A 20,264-nucleotide genomic window follows, 5' to 3' on the forward strand; every position below is an offset into this window, starting at 1 on the left:
GGGCAACCATGATAACTTTGTTCCTCCTCTGCAAGCTCCTTTAGCCCCAGGCCATATATTGCCTTTTTAATAATAATAATAATAATAATAATAATAATAATAACAAGCCGGTAGGCGACATGGCTGCTTGCTCTATATGGAAAGCTGGCCGACGCGACTCGCCGATATCCATGTACATGCTATCAATCAATTTAGCACAATAAATACGATTATCACAGCCCTCTTAGTTTGCACCCAGAAACCCGCCTTGTGAAATTTCAGGCATGTTTCCAAAGAGACTCTAACAAATGGCAGCCCTGGTAATTCCATTTATCAATTCGCTAAAGATTTTATTTTTTTATATGATGCTGTAAGACATTCTCCTTGGGAACAAAAAAAACAGGTCCCTCGGAGGTCCAGTTTCGGAGGTATTGATTTTTTTTGTACAGTCCACAATAAGTGTACGATGTACGATAAAGTATTTTAGCTGTTGCTAAGCAACGGAGGTGTGCATAGCAACCATTCATTTTTGTATACATGCATTGCTAGCCACATTGTACACATTTCACCCAAGTTTCATCAAAATCAGACTCTTTCTCTTAGAGATATTCGCAATTATCCGTTTCTGAAATGTTCGACATGTACTCGCCCAAAACCTATCTCCTCCTACAAATATTTTTTGTTCGGGCTGCAAATCGGCATGAAGGGAGCAAGATAGATTGCGCACAGAACTCTAAACTCGGATTTTTCGATTTTTTTTTTGATTTTTTTTTTCGATTTTTTGACCACTTTAAAGGGCCGTTGCTATACCGTTGCTCGGGCCCGGGGTCCCATATTCGAAAGCACACGATTCCCAGAAATATTGGTCCTACCTACCAAATTACATTGGAATCTGATGAGTGGTTTAGCCCCTAGGCTTGACCAAAGTTTCGTGGACAGACAGACAGATGGAAATGTCCAGAATAAGGGTGCTCTAAGAGCAGCCAAAAAACAAATGATATCTTTTGTAGAGAAGAAACCAATAAAGACAACATGAACAACAAATTGGAGATAAAAATGAGTTTGCTTCAACGCACACTCGATATCGGAACCAAAAATAAGAAGAAGAACCTTTATAACCCACTGTGTTTCATTCGTTTCTAGGCTTTGCATATTTCATGTTAAAGATAACCCGATGTACATACATGAAGCAAAAACATACGTACGGCTAACGTGCATATATAATACATCGGGGTTATACACCTGGGATCATTCCAATTGCACTAGGCCATGGACTAATACCCAGACCTAAGGCCTGAGGCCTTCCGATCTGTGCTACTACATGCAATGGCGGCGCATGATATGTGATATTTTCTACGTCTAAAAAGGGCATAACTCTGTGAAAAATTGATGAAATGCCCTGAAACTAAAACTTCTGTAACTTAACAATATAAAGCCGTGCACCAAGTTATATTTGAATATGGTAAAGGGTATGCGGAAAAATGTCTGAAAACCCACAGGTGGGATTGACGGACAGACAGATGGAGAGCAAGCCTATAGTCCCCTCCTTGTGAAACCAGTAGGGGACTATTAATAGGAGTTCCCTCACAAGGAACTTCAATGCAGGAGAAGGCCATTAGACCCATCAAGCCTGTGCAGTCGTTGCCAATCTATGGCTATTTGTTTGAGCTCTATTTTTTTTTTTAATAGTGAGTGAGCATCAAGCAAGGGAGCAGCACAGACCATTTTTAAAGTCTTTGGAATGAGTCAGCCGGGGTCGAGTTTGAAATACCGACCTTCCACGCTCAGAATGGACGCTCTAACAATTACACCACTAAATCTGGTTCACATAATTAGATGCCGATGGTTAACATAATTATGTGTTGATGATTAGCATCATGAGATGCTGTACTTGTGGCTTATAACTTGTGTAAGGTGGTGGATGCCTTATGACTACCTTATAATGCAAGTCCATTGCATTAAAAGGCAGTATATAAGGCAATATATTGTGCCTTACAACTGCATTGTGAGCAGAATGTAAACAGGATATTACACATTAGACAATATCTCCTGGGAGTGACAGAGATTCTTGGATAAAGGAAGGGAATTCAGGAAGGAAAGGCAATAAGTAAGGAAGTTCTTCACTTCCTGGTGTTGAAACGAGCAGTCCATGCTGGCCAAGCATGGACTGCATTCATATATTCATTAATCCAAATATGATGACATTCCTTTGATTCCATGGTGTTGGTTGAATGTATGTTTTAAATATGGAATTTGAGTGACATTATTATTCAACGCTCATAAGAGTAACTTGCTGCTGCCACCATGCCGCGTTTTCTTTATGGCTGGTGTCACTATAAATGCAGTCGCGTGACTGTAACGCCTGAATGAAAGAAAAGAAAGCTTGAGTAAAGAAGGTGTGTGAAAAGTTCCCAAGTTGAAATCGAAAGCCAGTTCTACGAAATCAACAGATCTTATTCTTCTACAATCAAAAGGTTTTACACACATGCTTCTCTTTAGATGTGCTCCAGCATACTTGGTGTCGATATCATGTAATTATTTTTTTCCTGATGCGTGCAGAAATGTGGCTTCAGGACTGTCAGGGCAAAACTGTCCCAATGAGCTGTTCTCTCATCTTCTGAAGAAACCATAGTTGTGCTTGTAAAGGTACTGCACAGCAAACTAGCCTAATCTCTCAGCAATAGTCTCTTTTTAAGCTGCATTCAACTTTTAAAATATCGTGATACTTGACAGGTGTTTCTAGGAGATGCATCGAGCAAGCTGGAGACCTTGGTGTGACCTGTGCCATGTCATAGTAAAGACTTAAAAATTGTATGTGCTGCTTCATCGCTTGATGCTCAATATTTAGAGAGAGCACGGATGAACCCTGTTGGTTGGCATCCCATGGGGGGAGGGGAGAGGTGAGGGGGGGGCAGATTTTTCCTAAATTGCCCAGCTCATTGCAGAGAGAAGCTACAATGGCACTAGATGTAGCACATACCTCCACCAAGCTGGACAATTTACATTTTGTATCCCACTGATGGGCCGGATCTGCATCCGGACCTGAACCAAAATCGAATCAGCTTGTTCTTGTCACCTACCCAACTCATGCACCAATTCTTATCATCCATCCACAACTTTTTAAAAATATCATGCCACATATCGTTTTTGGAATTATCTCTCAATGATAAATAATCACTTTTAAAATTCTACTGTTCGTATCCGGATCCAAATCTTCACTAAAATCGAATCAATTCCTCCTTCACACACGTGCAACCTGTTCACCAAGCTTCATTTGAATCGGTCCATAACATTTTTGAGATATCCTGCTCACAGACAGAGGAACAGACAGACAGGGGTGAAAACTCCATCTTCGGTGGCGGAGATAAAGATACGTCACAATATTGTGCCGTTGGCATCCCGGGTGCCCCAGGAAGCTACGTCACTCCCCAAAGGTCACCCGGCTGTATGCGTTTGAAGTCTAATCCTGCATTGTCTGGTGTACCTGTCTGCATGTTTATGTGCATGATTTGCATGACAGCACCACAATGAGCCTCAGACCCAGTTAAAAATAAAATATATCAAAAAAGTAAAAAGCCAATGAGAAAAATGTAAAAAATGCACTTCAGTCAATGAACCAAGAATGATCTAATTCAGGAAAATATTTCTTTCTAAATGATTAATTCTTTAGTATCTTAATGGTCCTGATGCGAGATGCATTTCAGAAGGATGTTCTGGAATTTATTTATCACCAATTTAATTATGATGGATATTTAGCTGGTGCATAGTTTTCTCCTCAATAATATTGGTGCATGCCTGAACTAATATCGTCGATTTAATACTCTCAATTAAAAATCAGGTTATGGTTACGAAATTGGAATGGATCAGAATTTGCTCTAATTGTTCTTGATTTCTGTATAGTTTGGGAGTAATAATCAGATATATTGTTGACCAAGATGCCTCCACCAAATAATAAATATATTTTCAAGTTAATTTTTTTTTCCTCACTATTTTGACACAAATAAATTGTTACTGTTATCAAGTCGTGAATTTATGGGCTGACAGGATAGCACGAGACACCTTTGAGGTGTCTGGCCTCAGTTTGAATGTCGACCCAGTTAAAAACGATCACCCTGGTGTTTTGCATGCAAGGCGACGGTTCAATGTGTGTGCCATCCATCGGATGGATATGAACCAATCTGCCAGCACTAGTCGTTGGTGAATAGTAAAGATCCCGTGGCACCTTTCACAAAGAGTAGGTGAGTTATCACTGGGACCCTGATTAATTACTGCCTCCTTCAATCGAACATCAGACCGGGCCAGCTGGTTTGTAAAATACCTGGCCCAAAAACGTTCCACAGCTGACCACACAAGAAGATCAGAATAATTTGTGCCTTCAAGAAGCAGTAAAGTTAGTATCTAGTCCTGAATTTGATGACTCAATGACTCAAATTTGACTATACAAACTTCCGTTCTGGTGTCATGCCAGCAGTATTGTAAAACATTCCAATCCTGCAGCGATTGAGTGTTGGTGAGATTGTAGAACATAACACCAAACTGACGTCGCATTGGCATTCCATTGTTAGCATCATTAATTTCACCAGTGCGGGCCCATACGTGCAAAAAAAAAAAAAAATAGAAGAAGAATTGTGACGTCAATCGTGATGTCATAGCACCGTGTCCTGTCATTGGTTTGGTAAATAAATGGCCATAACTTGGGAACCACTTGTCCGATTAATATCAAACCTTGAAAAGGCACATCGACAGGGCCCCAGCAATATACCTGGCAAGTTTCAATTAGATCGGAACAGTGGTTGTCGAGAAACAGCGGTCGCAGACAGACACACAGAGATTGCTGGAATTATAGATAGATAATGTAGGCATTCCACTCCGCATCAATAAATTCATAACATCTGTCACAAAATAAGATCGTTTGATCAGTATTTGGCAAAATATAATTTGTTGACTTCTTGCAATCTTGGGGATCCGACATGGATTGTTGTCTTTTCCAGTTTGTTGGCAATTTCTCTGAGTCTGCTCTCATGCCCTTTGTTCCTTTATCTATTATTACCTTCCGCCACTGAAGGTGAAGGAGGTTATGTTTTCACCGAACTCTCTGTCTGCCTGTTTGTTCCTCTATCGAACTGTGAGCAGGATTTCTCAAAGAATTATGGATGGATTCGGAATAAACTTTGTGGAGAGGTTGGACATGTGACAAGGACGAATTGATTAGATTTTGGTAAAGATCCGGATCCGGATCCGGATCCGACTACTAGAATGTTTTTATAGTGATTGGTCATCATTGACATATCGGGCCAAAAATGATACGAAGCATGAAAGCTCAAAAAAAAAATGTGGACAGATTCGGACGAAACTTGGTGGACAGGTTGGGTGTGTGACCATCACAAATTATTTCGATTTTGGTGAAGATCTGAATCCTGATCTGGATACGATAATTATTTAATTTTTAGTGATTCTTTACCATTGATAGTGCCTAAAACGATATAGCACTGTATCGCAAGATATTTCAAAAATGTATCGGGCCTGATATGTTCTTGTGGATCAGGCATTACGTGATGGAGGTATACACTCTACTGAGTGACCTTCAATGACATCTTGGATGCTGCTGTCCTGTCTGTACCTGTTTGTGGTGAGGATATTGAGGTCGTGGAGAGATTCACTTACCTTGGCAGTGATATTCATGTCTTTGCTGAATGTGAGCCAGAGGTCAATAGATGTCTGGGTCGGGCCTGGGGAGTCATGGATTCACTGGATCATGGGGTGTGGCACTGATGCTACCTGTGCAGGAGGATGAAAGTCCGAGTCTTCAAGTCCCTGGTGCTTCCAGTCTTGCTCTACAGATGAGACTTGGACTGTGATGAGGGATCTGAGATGGAGCCTTAACTCCTTCAGTACCAGATATCTTCGGAGAATCCTTCACTATCACTGGTCGGACTTTGTGTCCAACGAGCGGTTGCTGAGAGAGACTCAAATGAGATTTGTTTCCTGCATAGTCCGTGAGAGTCAGCTGCAGCTGTATGGATATGTGGCTCGTTTTTGCTGACGCTGATCCTGCTCACCAGATTCTCTCAGTGAGGGAGTCTCATGAGTGGAGGAGGCCAGTGGGCCGACCACGTGCCTCGTGGTTGCAGCAGGTTGATCGGCATCTCAAGGAGATAGGGATGGGCCAGGCATCTGCCTGGGCGATGGCCAGACGGAGGCCCCTGGAGTTCCGGCAGAAAGTGGATGCAGCGACGCGCTGCTCTGGCACATGCTCCCATACCTGACCTGAGTTCCCTTCTAGTTCGAAAATATATTGGCCTGGTATGTTCTCATGACTCAGGCATTGCATGGCAGAGGTATGCACTCTCCCGAGTGCCCTTCTAGTCTTGTAATGTTTTTCTTGAAACAAAAATATTGAATGTTGATGGTTAACATAATTAGATGTCGAAGGTTAACATAATTATGTGTTGATGGTTAACATCATCTATTGAAACAAAATTTCAATATTTTATGACATCATTGACTTGCTCCTGATCCAGGTGAGCTTCAGGACTCGTGGTCCTATTTTTACTCAAGGAGCTAATTCATGCAAGCAGACAATTAGCAAGCTGTGGGACTACACCTGTCTGTATATTTAAAGATCATCATTCATACTCACATCCAAACTTCTGTTGGGACCACACGCTGTTCAGAGCGTTGGTGCTGCCTAAGCAGTCTCCTTGGCTATTGGGAACAATCCTGGACAGCTCACCACTCCGACACAGGATACCAGCAAGCTGGCACTCATTTTGCCGACCTCAGAAGGATGACAGGCAGAGTCAACCCCACCTGGTATTAATTCAACAGCCAAATGGGATTTGAACTCAGGATCATAGGATCCCAAGCCCACCATGCTGACCATTAAGCCAATAACAGGCATTCATACATACAGCAAAGTGTAAATGAACTATATGTTGCATTCACCTTGTCATGTTTGGAAATTCCATTGAGACAGCATTTTCCAGATTGTGGATTCCTGCATTTTCCTTCCTTTGAATTGTAGAAAATTTATCGAGAAGCTTGGGAAACTTGGCGATTTATAGACCATACAGCTCTTTTGAAATTACAAAAAAAAAATTATGTTGTTTTCAGGGATGCCTTTCATCGATCATTAAATGCAAGGCACCAATGCTGTTATTCGAATTTTCCCTGTTGGATATAAACTCCATCATAAATATCCTCACAACGCACACAGCAAGCACGTCAACGTTCAGGGTATTTCATTAAAAAAAAACATGCAACCTTATTAAAGTAATGTGAAATTTTAATTTTTCAATACAAACATTTTTCAATTGCAGGTTTGTATGAAGCATCATTTGGAGGAAAAACTGCAAACATCAGAGAGTCATCATGTTGATTTAAAAAATGGCATGGACAATTGAACAAAGGATCTTTATTGTGGAGTCTTACTTTGTCACAGTCATTTAAAGAGACTCGAACACGATTCAGAAAGACTTTCAAGACCAGATTAGACCCAGAAAAGTCTGCCATTTTTCGATTGACAGAGGTTTAAGTCCCACAGGACAATACAAAATATTAATTGCTCAAAGTCTGGTCGCCTGAGGACTGAAAGATCATGAGGAAACATCAAAGCGGTCCATGAAGCAGCTTTGGGGAGTCCGAGGAAATCGCCGTGTTGTCGATCTCAATTGAATTGATCTTGATCAAGTACACAAATAATTCTGAAGCAGGAAGTAAAAATGAACCCGTATCGCACACAAGTGAAGCAAAAACTAACAGACAATGATAAACAACTTCGTGTGCCAATGTGTGAATGGTTCGAGGAATAAACGCGTCGGGTTCAAAATTTTCTGAGTGATGTGTGGGTTTTCTGATGAGGTCCACTTTCTTTTAAGTGGTCACGTTAACTCTAAAAACAACATGTTTTGGGGTTCCAGTTCTCCTAATGAGGTTCTTGAAAGGCTGTTGCACAGCCAGAAATGCAATGCTTGGGTTGCCATAAGCAAATCTGGCATCATTGGGCCTTTCTGGTTTCAAGATGAAGAAGGGAAATCGGTAACCATAACCACTGAACGGTACTTGAAAGTTATCCAGAATTTCTGGGTTGCATTGGAGAAGAAGCGCCACATCGACAGGTCTGTGCAATGGTTTTAGCAAGATGAGGCCCACACCTCACACTTCCAACACATCGATACAGTGGCTACAACAGATATTCAGTGATCAAATCATCTTTAGAAGGGCAGGTGTTGAATGGATGCCCCATTCTCTGGAGGACCTCAACCAACCTGACTTCTATCTTTGGGATTACCTGAAGGATAGAGTGTACCAGGGGAGACCTTAGACTCTTAATGACATCAAAAATGAAATTGCCACCAACATCAAAGCTTTTCTGGTTTAGAAATGCAGGCAAGTTATCGACAACTTCACCAGGAGGATCCAATTGTACTTGCTGCAGGAGGGCAGCCACTTAGAGTTCATGTTCTGTCAACTGTCTTCTGAAATTACTAGTTTCATTTTTGTGTGTTACTTTATTCTACATATTTCAGTGATTCTTATGTATAACTTTCATGTTCCATCCATTCCATCCATTGGGATCATACTCTGTGCAGAGTATGCTATTGGGAACATTGGTGCTACCTAAGCAGTCTCCTTGGCTATTGGGCACAATCCTGGACGGGTCGCCACTCCAACACAGGATACCAGTAAGCTGGCTCTCATTTTGCCAACCTTGGAAGATTGAGAGGCAGAGTCAACCCCACCTGGTATTACTTAAACAACCGAGTGGGATTTGAACTCAGGATCCGAGGATCCCAAGCCCACCATCCTAACCATTAAGTCAACACCAGGCATTTACATGTTGTTTCCATGGGAAATTTTTAAAAGTATAAAAAGAACTTTGGGTTGCGTTTTATTTTATTCTATGAAATACCCTGCATTCTTTGTTCATTTTTGCTATAAAGTCAAAATCTCAACAAACCAAAGTTCATTTCGAGATAGATCCAGGGACATCAGGCATGTTTCACATTCCCCAAAAGCTTTCAGCTCTCTCGTTGCTCTGCTATCACTGCTGAAGTCATGATCGGTATGTCTAATATCTTTGCTTTTAGTTGCCGACAAGGCCGTCTTACAGCCCATTTCTCAATCTTTATTTCATTATTCAGGTTGAAAGGCTGAACGCTGCATGATACAATCTGGAAGTGGCATTTACTATATCACTGTCTGGAACAAGAGAGTTAATTCTTGTCACTGCAGCTCTTTAAAGAGAAGGAAGAAAGAGAAAATGTACTTTCTTTCTCTTTTTTTTTTTTCTGGAAGCCATGGATGATCAATCAAACTTTTCATGTTTAAGGTATTTCAGAGTGCACTTAAGACTACTGTTATGATAATGTCAGTGTCAGTAAGAGAAGGAATCTACTTTCAGACGTTGATATCCACTAAGATAGAGTTTGATGACGTCAAAATAGCCGGTTTGACTCGACAGCCTGCATTCTACGTCGAGAGGGTGTAACATGAAGGATTTTATATGTCAAAGTTGATTAAGTACGTATTCGTTCAAAATACTTCCTTACAGGTTTCAAACTACATAATTCCTTTATTGCTGATTCCTTAAATACAGCTGCTTGTTCCATGTTGAGATTTGGGAATGGAGTTGGAGTGTGTGTGTGTGTGTGTGTGTGTGTGTGTGTGTGTGTGTGTGTGTGTGTGTGTGTGTGTGTGTGTGTGTGTGTGTGTGTGTGGGAGGGGGGAGGGGGGAGGGATAAGGTGTGCTGGGGGAGAGGAGAGAGGAGGTCTGTAGTTTACCTGGAAGTGGTGGTTCTTTTCAAGATTGGAATTGTTAGTATGAATTAAGGCAGGTTGGTTTAGTGCTGCGCAAGGGTAACCTCTCTATAGTGTTTTTTTTTTTCCGTTTCTTACATTTCCATATATGGTAAAAGTCATTTGAGTTACGGTACAATTGGCAGCCAATCTAAATTTTGTCATGATTATGAGATTTGAGCATGCTGCTTGCATCGTTTGCCATCTTTGTCTATGTTATGCCAGAGGCGTACCGATCACACCACGTAGGTTAACATTCGGATGTCGATATTAAGCAAAATGTAATTGGAATGTAAATCTTGACCATGCTAACTAGGAATGTAATAAGTATTTTGGACTGTTCCTCATTAAATTACACCAAAGCCCAAGTAAAGTATGATGATTCAAAGACCTCTTCAGTGTCTAGGCTTCCCTTCTTTAGCCTTTGTTCTTTATGAGAAAAGCAACAGATTAATGTCTCATTGATCAGATAAGGGCTTGAAGTAATGCCGTTGTATCCTGTTTCGCTCTTGAAAAAGTCCAGATTGGTAAATTGTTGGTTCCATCGGTTCTCAGTTAAAGTGGAGTCTTAAGAGAAGGCTGAGTAATGATGCAGTACAGGGATGTCTTTGTTGCAAATGTTGCAAATATTGCATGCCCTGTCCGATAGTGTAGAGTAATTGATGCAATCCAAAGAATGGTGGAACAATTTCAGTCCAAACCTATAGACTTCATAGAACACCTTACCCTGCGCAGTCTTGAGAAAAAGGACATGGGAAAGGTCTTTTGAACTCTTTTCAAGCGTTTCCGAGCACCATCTATACTAGATTAGTTTGTGAACTTTGACTAACAAGCATTATGGCAACCGTACAAAGCCGATGGGTGAAATGGAACAGTCAAGAGTTGACGCTGCTTCTCTGAGGTGTGTAACCATCAAGGTTTATCGAAGAAGCATTTGCGCAATTACAAACCTTCTGCCAACTCTTCTTTGAGGAACTGACGATTTTGGAATGATCTTTGAGAAAAGGATGCACTAAAGTTTAAACAGGCCAATTTGATTTTTTGTTTGTTTTTTTTTTGCAGGAAGTTCGCTCAGGCGTTACATCGCTTGTCACCGCCACTTTGTATGAATCTCGATGTTCCCTCGCCCTGAGAGCGCGATCAGCAAATTTGTTTGGTTGAGACGGATTGCAAGTTTGCCAAAGTATTGCTAAACTGATGGTTTTTGGAAGTACAGACAAGGTGAATTGTGTTCTGCAGTGTTCAAAATATATAATTCAATTGAAATTAAAAAAAAGATTTCAAGGCTGTCGAAAAAAACAAAACAAAACAAACATTGAATTGAAAGTTTACCGCCGTTGATGTATTTGGGAAACACCATCTTTTACACCACCTTATTTAACATGTTAAATTAGTTATTTGTGCCTGTTGTTTGTGTCCTTTGTGTCCTAAAAACAGTAAGTTTCCTGTTTGGAATGTTTTCCAATTTTTTTGACAGACTGAAGCAATTCCTTTAGTCCACTGTGCGCATGCACGTGCAGGACAAGTCGCCGTATAATATTTCAAAATTCAGAGACAAATACTGCTAAAGTACAGGTTTTTAAAAGTGCAAAGAAGTTGATTTGTGTTCTGCAGTATTCAAAATATGAAATTCAATTGACGTTCCTTGATCATAGACTGACAGAGTGAACCAATTGCCTGCCCCCACCCTCCTCTCCATCCTCCCGCTTTGAGCTATGCATATGGGATAATGACAATTACAGAAGTCTTTTTCTTTACAGAGATATTGGCTCATTGAACAGCTGACAACAGGGGGGGGGGGTGAGAGGCCAATTAATCAACAATGGGGCAAGTGAAGCAGTTGGCAAGCCTGTTAATGTTTCCATCTGAACCCCCAGCTCATGATACAGGGAACTCAATCCCACATCGGATATATGTTGATAATGTTCTCAGAATTACATGATCTACCATTGTCCTTGTAATTCGCATTGAAGTACACTGGTGTTGACTAATGTCTTTACCCTGCATGCAATTTACATGCAAGCTCTACCATGAGCGATCAGTGTAAAAAAAAAATATATATATGGGAACTGGCCGACATGGAATGGTTCATTGGACAAGTAGCAAATAGACAGGAAAAGTAAGAAGTAAGGACATACAGACCTGAGAAAGCATCAAAGGGGATGAGTACACACAAAATGGTGCCCTCAACATTTAGAATACTCTGGGAAGTTGCATCACTTCCCACAAAATCACCAGCTGTGTTTGTCTGAAGTCGAGTCTGGTATTGTCTGATCTAATGTCTGTCTGCATATACAAAACAGCTACTGCATGAAACTTTGGACCTGTGAAAAAAGAAAGAACGAAAGAAAAATATAACAAAAGTGTTATGAAATACAGTACAACAAATTCAGAAGGAATGTGTGAGAAGTCAGCATTTAGGAATCCAGATTAATTATATTGAAGTAGTCATGCATGAACTTATGAATATGGTTTTGAATTGAAATGAGAAAAGGTCCGATTTCAAAAGAGGAGAGTGACTAGACTTCATTATTACAGAATTTTTCACTTTGCATCCTAATGTGAATTGATGCACAATACTGATCGACGTGAACTGCAGCATCAGTGCAGGTCACAGTAATTTCAGTGAAGGCAGCCACGTCACATCCTCGATTGTCTGACAGCACAAGTGATGTCACGTGTTTCATAACCAATCATGGGCTCACATACACAAATGCATGTCTTCTGTATCATCCAGCCAGCCATTTGTGAACAATACACAGCTGTCTGCACAGAAATATTCACCGAAGTTGCATTGGCTGCTAAATGGAGCATTGTTTCATTTAAGGATTAAAGTGAAAAATTTGATAATGATAAGATCTAGAACACACTTTTGTGTGCGGCATGGGGCTGCTGATTGGTTAGGGATGCGGTTAGGGATGGTTATCATCATTGGTTAGGGATGCGGCTACATCGGTAACAACCCAAAAACTTGAGTTGGTTTCACTAAAAAACAATGTTGCATTTATATACATGTTTCAGGGATATGTTCACAAACATTAATCTTAACAAACTGTGTGTGCTGTGTGTGACTGGTGGAAAAAAAATTGGCTCAGTAATTTAGAAAACACGTTGATATGACAAACGGCTCGGAAATCGGGTGTTATTTCACAACAACTCGCTCAGGACGACGGAGCACGGACCACCCCCTCAGGGTGATGGGGCACGGACCACCCGCTCAGGACGACGGAGCACGGACCACCCGCTCAGGGCGATGGGGCACGGACCACCCGCTCAGGGTGACGGGGCACGGACCACCCACTCAGGGCGATGGGGGCACGGACCACCCGCTCAGGATGACGGGGCACGGACCACCCGCTCAGGGCGGTGGAGCACGGACCACCCACTCATGGTGACGGAGGATGAACCACTCGCTCAGGACGGGGCACGAACCATCCGCTCAGGGCGACGGAGCACGGACCACCCACTCAGGGTGACGGGGCACGGACCACGGACCACCCGCTCAGGGCGATGGGGCACGGACCACCCGCTCAGGACGACGGGGCACGGACCACCCGTTCAGGGCGATGGAGCATGGACCACCCACACATGGTGATGGAGGATGAACCACTCGCTCAGGACGGGGCACAAACCACCACTCAGGGTGACGGGGACCATCCACTCAGGGCGATGGAGCACCGACCACCCGCTCAGGGTGATGGAGCATGGACCACCTGCTCATGATTATGGAGGATGAACCACTTGCTCAAAATGACGGAGTAAGTATTGCAATGTACCTTGTGATTCGATAATTTGAGTGAGGAAAGTGAAAAAAAAAATCTTTGTCGTTAAGATATCGTTGTTGCCTTTTCCAAGTCACGGTAAGGAGGTAAGAGGAGGCAAGTGTTGGGTGAGAGGAGGGGAGGGGAGGCAGAGAGGATTAAGAAGGGAGAGCTTGGAGGCAGGTGGGGAAAACGATACCTCACCGTGGGAGGAAGAGGTGAGAGAGAGAGAGAGAGAGAGAGAGAGAGAGAGAGAGAGAGAGAGAGAGAGAGAGAGAGAGAGAGAGAGAGAGAGAGGAGGAGGAGGAGGAGGAGGCAGGTGTTGGGTGAGAGGAGGGAAGGGGAGGCAGAGAGGATGAAGAAGGGGGAGCTCGGGGGCAGGTGGGGAAAGCACAGAGAATGATACATTATGCTTAATGACGGAACACACGCACACAAAAACTCATCTCACAATATCTGCACACACGTCACAAAGAGTTTGGAAAGTAATCCGCTGGCACATCTGCAAAAACTTTGACATTCCAATTCCAGAAAATTTGTGGGAAAATGTACGAAAAGCAATCACTGAAAACATTGAAGTTCCGCTCATGTTAATACCAGTGAATTTGGACGAAACAATGCAGAAATCAAGAAAATGACCAAATACCAAGACCTCAAGCATGAAGTGAAAGATCCTGGAAGCTGAAGAATTCCAAAGTTGTATCAGTGATGACAAAGAACCTCGCAGAGGTATTAAAAAAACAACATTCCTGGGAATATTACGACAAACGAACTACAGTTGGAAGCCGTCCGGGGTTCAGCAACAATCCTGAAAAGAGCCCTCGGCACAAAACTATGAAAACAGAAAACTTCACAGCTTGGTCCATGAATCGTGACCCCTTACTGAAATGAAGGTGGATACTTTGAGCCCACTCTTGAAGGACTCCATTCCACATTCCGAAACCCCATATGTACACACACGCACGCACGCACACACACGACGGTGGATACTTCACCTGGGAGGGATCCATTGCACCCTCTGAAACCCACATATGGAGATAACAACCAACAACCAATACACTTTGTTTTTTTTAAACATAACTTACAGGCTTGCTTGTCTCCTGAGTGTACCAATAATATGAAATGTAGAAAATTAATCTCTAAAAACAAATCGTGACTTATTGTTTTGCTCTTTTTCACTTCACGTTTTTGATTACTGCATAAATTAGGCTACTCCTTCTGGCCGGTATCGATTTTGTCCGGCCAGTATAGATTGTTAAATGTTTTGGAGTCGGTTATAAAAAGCAAAAGTACAAGATCGCAAGTGCTGTTCGAGTCCCTGGGCCGCTTGTTTTAAAAATGTCCTTTAATTAAAATGGCAGAAAAGTTTGAATAACACTTTTTAATGGAAATAAACGTGTATGACTGGTGCACATTTTTCATCCTAATGATACTAATACAATACACATGTACTTATAATAAAAAAAAAAAAATTCAGCCTATTCTATCATCCTCATGGGCTTGTTAACTTGCTTTTCATTACTCATGTAGTATTGACCACAATCCTCATTCATTCCTTCATTGTTTTGGTGCTTTACATAAATCGGACATGCCATGAGCAAATCCTCTTGTGATTTCCTTCTAATGAAAACGTAAAAACTCATGTGCATTGCATCCCGAGTTCTAAATCCAGTTCACCAGGGACATTATCAGCATTTTAAAGGCCTGGTGTCAAGTCATTGATGGAGCGCCACTTTCGGCATTCAGTCCAATTGCATTTCGAGTTTATTATTTTAGGGCTCTGGTTCTGTAAATGCTTTGTTTGCTCCTACACCATGGGTATAACTTAAAAAGTGCAAGAACAGTGACATTTGCTTTTTGAGAAGCTGATTCTTGCAAAGTGCCGTGGATTATTTCTCTCCTTTCTCACATCGCTTGCATGTCTTGGGTGATGGAAGGCATTCCAGAGTCCTCGTGAAGCCCCTAGAATGTCACTTCATTTCAAGCTGCTCGTTTTGTTCTGCATTCTGAGACAAAGCAGCTATTTTTCTGCTCAACAACAAAGGGGGGGGGGATCGTGAGTGACTTTACTAGATCCAGCACAAACTCTTTTCTTTCTGAGTACAAGAAAATCTCCATCAATGCAACCTTTGAAAAACCTCTGCAAATTGAACAGGCAGCTCCACCAGGACAAGGAGATCGACGGACGTCCAGAAAGTGAAAGGAATGTCGAGATGACAGTGAGAACATGCTATAACCATTACCCATCCTCTGTGAATGGCTTCGTTTTTTTGCAAAGAGCTCCAAAAGGGCTTTGGTAGAGAAAGAAGGGTCATGCTGGGTCTTTATGAAAGCCTGTGAATAGGTTGCAAGAGGGGGTTGAAAGGACACGGTACAGCGAGAGCGGCAGAAAACCCTCTGCTGCTCACAAAGAGTAGGTGCTGCTTCGATCTTCTTTCTCGCGGTCAGCCCTTCACGACTAAGAGTTCTGGAGACAATAGAGAGATTCCACAGCAAGAAGTAGGCGTGAGAGGGTAAAGAGGAAAACTAAAGATTCCTGGGGAAGCAAGGCGTCTGTGAATGGTGACAAAAAGGGAGTTTATATGGAAATTCCACACGGTAGAGTGGAAACCACATTGAGGGAAAAGCTGATAGGTTGAAAGTGTGGAGCATTTAGGGAATCATCACCACAGGTAGAAAATAATCATCTTTTTGTGTTGTTTTTTTTTTTCTTTGGAGACAGAGTCAAGGTTCGTGGAAGAGCTATAACACAGAATGGATCAGGATGCAACAGAACAAAAGGAACAGCAGAAAGTGTAGGGGGAAACGCCAACAGCAGGGTTGAGGAACAAAATAGACAGAGAAGGACAACAAGGGATGCTGGTAAGGATGAGGGGGTAGGGGAGAATGCAGGGGGTGGATAAAATGGATACAGAAGTAAATTCTTAGGAAGAATAAACTGGAATTTTATTTGGAGGAGCTTGGTTTAATGGGGGTAGGAAAGACTGGTTTTGGATGGGGGATGACCTGAGATGGTGGCGAACAGTTCTATTGAAGACTTGTAGGGAAGAATGTTATTGAAGATAATGTGGAAGTTGGCTCCACAGGTGGGGAAAAAAGGAAGAGGTGAGCAGTGTGTGGAGATAAGCAGTGGAGCTGAGCTGTGATTCTGGATTTAGGTAGTTTCACCAGAAGGGGTTTGATGGTGGACCGAGTGCATCCTGCAGAAACCTAGAGGGGAGAAAGCATGGAGAGGGCAAAGGGTTCAAGACCATAAAGGAGGTGGGAGAAGACAGAGAGACCACTGACCTGTCTGTGATGGTGAAGTGATGTACCCATAGACTCAGATTCATCACAAGAGATTGAAGGCCTTGGTTTCCATGGCATCAAGCTGAGCAAGATGTGAGGCAGGAGCACCAGCCCAGAGAGGAGAGCAGTACTTGACATGAAGCTGTAGATGAAGGCCTTGTCGGTGGACAGGAGTCCAGGTGTGCCAAGGAAGGACTTTGTATGATGGAGGATGCCCAGTAGGTGACTGGCTTTGGAGTAGGTGACTTTGGAGTAGGTGACTGTCACCTACTAGCCCAGTAGGTGACAACTTTGAAATGAGGTTTGCCTAATAAAGATCATGGCTGAGAGAGACCCCAAAGTTTGAATGATTGAACTTCTTTGAGAGGGTTGTTAAGAAAGTAGATAGGAGGGTTTGCCATAGGTCCTTTGGGAGAAAGAGAGAGTGAGTGAATGTGTGAGATTTGACTGGATTGAAATGCATATTCCAATTGTTTGACCAGTTTTTTATTTTTGTCAAGGCCCTTCGAGAGGGAACAGGCTGTTGCCCATCTATCTGAAGGATGAGGGATGCCATGGCAGAGGGTGGAGTCATCAGCAAAGAGATAAAGAGTACTTTCGAGAAAGTCAGAGAGATCGTTGATGAAGATTCGTATCAGGATGGGGGCTTAGAACACTCCAGCATTCACAGGAAGATGAGATGAAAGGATTCCATTGAGAGCCACACTTTATCTCCACGTGTGGGTGAAGTTCAGAAATGCAACAGTGGAGTTGGCCTTTGATGCCATGAGCAGAGAGTTTGGAGAGTAAAGTGGGATGCCAGACTGTCTCGAAAGCTCGAGATGTGTCATATCTTCTTCCACCACCTGTAGCCAAGTCTTTCTCAGTCTTCCCCATCCTCCACTTCCTTCGACATTCATTTCCATCACTCTTCTAACCTAGTCACTTTCATCCTTCCTCAACACATGACCGAACCATCTCAATCTGTTTCTCTTTACAACATCCATCACAGGCTCCATTCCCATCATCTTTCACAATCCAGTGATGTTAGTTGATTTCCAAGCAGATGGAATATAACCAAGGGAAAATGATCGATAGGGTGAAAAGGGTAGAGTGAGGAAGTGCAAGAGCAGCAGAGCAGGTTTTAGGACATGTGAGCTGATGCTGTCTCGTCCAGGAGCAGAGTCAGACTCAAGGGTTGGCAGAAACTTCTCCACCATATCAGGTGCAAAAGACAGCATCTAGGAGTCGGTGGGTCGAGAAAGAGAACGAGAGGTTGGGGACACAAGAAGAGGAAGCAAACATAGAATTTAAGCATTCGGCCTTCTCACGAGATACCACGAGTCAGCTGTGATTCCATTTGAAGTGAGGGAAGGGATTGAGGGGGAGCATACATCAAAGACAGACTAACAAGTTGCCACCAAGTTTTAGAGGAAGGAGACAAGTTTGAAAGTTCAATCTTTAGGTTGGAGAGATGTTGTTTTCTGGCTCTCCTGAGAGTGGACACACACTTGTTGTGGGCTTTTTGGAATGCATTGAAATTGCCTTCGATCAGATTTGCCTTCCAGGAAGAGAAGGCAATTTGTTTCAGAGCAACTGCCTCACCACAGGATTCAGTGTACAATGGGTGGGAAGAGAGGGAGGATAATTGAAGATGAAATGGGATGAATCTGCATGAGATAGAGAGAGCAGGTTTCTGTGGAAGAATTCCGAGGCTGAGTTAACATTAGGAGCAGTAGATATGAGAGACCAGTCTTAATGAGTGATGACTGCATGTAGTCCCTACCAATCTGCCTGAGTGAACTGCCAGACTCGCTTGCTTTGAGGCTATTCTCTGAGAATGGTGATATTGACTTTCACAATCACATGAAACAACAGGTTTGAAGTCTTTAGAACAAGAGAAGCATCTTTAAATCAAGAGCCTTTTGTTTCCCGATCAACAAAAGATAGCGCTCATGCTAATATTGTAAACAACGTGCTTACAGCAGAAATGAGGGAACAGCAAACTGTTGTGAAACATGTATGAGAGCACTTTTTGGATGGGAGTATCTGCTTCTATGATGCTCTAAAGAAATGCAAGTCAAAGATATTTGCTCCTCTGTACAAAACACCAGTGTCCACAAAGCAAACACAGCAAGATATATATATATATATATATATATATATATATATATATATATATATATATATATATATATATATATATATATATATCTTATATCAGGTGTATGAGATAGAGATAGATATATACAGACACACACACACACACACACACACACACACACACACACACACACACACACACACACACACACACACACACACACACACACACACACACACACACACACATCAAAGCTGATAGAAAGCCACTTTAACAACACCTCAGTTCCATTAGTTCTGGTCGAACAGTGGACACAATTGATGTCTTGAAGCATGAACTTTCTATATTGCCTTTGTCCCTGTCTAAAGCATCTGGTGAGATGGCTTCCAAAACGAAAGTAGAGTGACTTGGCAAACTGACATCTCCTGTGGTATCCTCCTCAAGGTACCATTTGAAGTTCTGTATGCTGGACTGAAGACTTGCATCATTATTGATGGTCATGTGCTCATACACCCACTTGGAAAACCAGAAGGTTGCCAAACCTTTGGTGACTATGCAGATGCATTTCTGCAGTCTGTCAATTAATACTTCAGGAGGGAAATACTGAGAGTCGTTGGTATATCGGATCGCAGTCAACAGAGACAGCTCCCCAATCCAAATGTGTTGGCAAGAAGAAACCGATTCAGAAGATCATCAGTGTACCGCAAGATGTATCACTGCTAATTTATTGCAAGTGTGGAGCGAATTAATTGCATTGGAACAGAACAAAGCAGATCTTGCCAGGTTTCCTTCTCATATCCACATGTCCAGCAAAGAGAATCTACAGGAACAATAAAAGCTAGTAGCACAAGATGGTTACACTAACCCAACAGATGCAAAGTCCACGGGGAGAGTAGATACTGGCCTTCGTGGAAAGAATGAAGTTGACACGAGACTTTACATATGTGAACATGCATGTAAAGCAATCATGGGATTAAAGTTCAATGAAACAATTTCTGATTGGGTGGATGAGGGAATGGCAGTTGACATAGTATATCTACACATCTCCACTTTAAGAATACATTTGATAAGGTACCGCATAGGAGGTTGTTAGCCAAGTTGAGGGCTTGTGGAGTGGCTGGTCAGGTAGTTAACAGGATTGGAAAATACCTTAGTGATAGGAAGCAAAGATGATAAGAACCTCAGGGGTCAGTACCAGGACCACTATTTTTCATAATTTACATCATTGGTCCCCAACCTGCAGCCCGCGGAGCCCTATACTGCGGCCCGCGAGGACTTTCCAATCAAAACACATTTCCATGTAGCAATTTTAAAGGAGTTTACACAATGCCACTGCCGGCCGGCGCCGTGACCTG

At 42.4% G+C, this 20,264-nt stretch overlaps 1 long non-coding RNA gene across 6 annotated transcripts in view; it reads left to right on the top strand.

The window, feature by feature from the left end:
• LOC147029683 (uncharacterized) overlaps positions 1–20,264 on the top strand; it is a 265,289-nt gene that overhangs the window by 180,441 nt on the left and 64,584 nt on the right. The window contains exons 9-11 of one of the 6 annotated variants that reach the window (XR_015056020.1): positions 2,539–2,625; positions 9,123–9,310; positions 10,840–10,854. The exons of 1 other annotated variant lie outside the window; for it this stretch is intronic. This is a non-coding gene — a long non-coding RNA (uncharacterized LOC147029683). Of the gene's footprint in view, positions 1–2,538; positions 2,626–5,683; positions 7,130–9,122; positions 9,311–10,839; positions 11,505–20,264 lie in introns of those variants that run through there. 4 more of the 6 variants (XR_015056022.1, XR_015056027.1, XR_015056023.1 and 1 more) reach the window with 4 other exon arrangements.

Source organism: Eptatretus burgeri, chromosome 3 (assembly GCF_056783735.1).
Source record: "Eptatretus burgeri isolate ZD-2024b chromosome 3, Ebu_testis_v1, whole genome shotgun sequence".
Classification (NCBI taxonomy): Eukaryota; Metazoa; Chordata; class Myxini; order Myxiniformes; family Myxinidae; genus Eptatretus; species Eptatretus burgeri.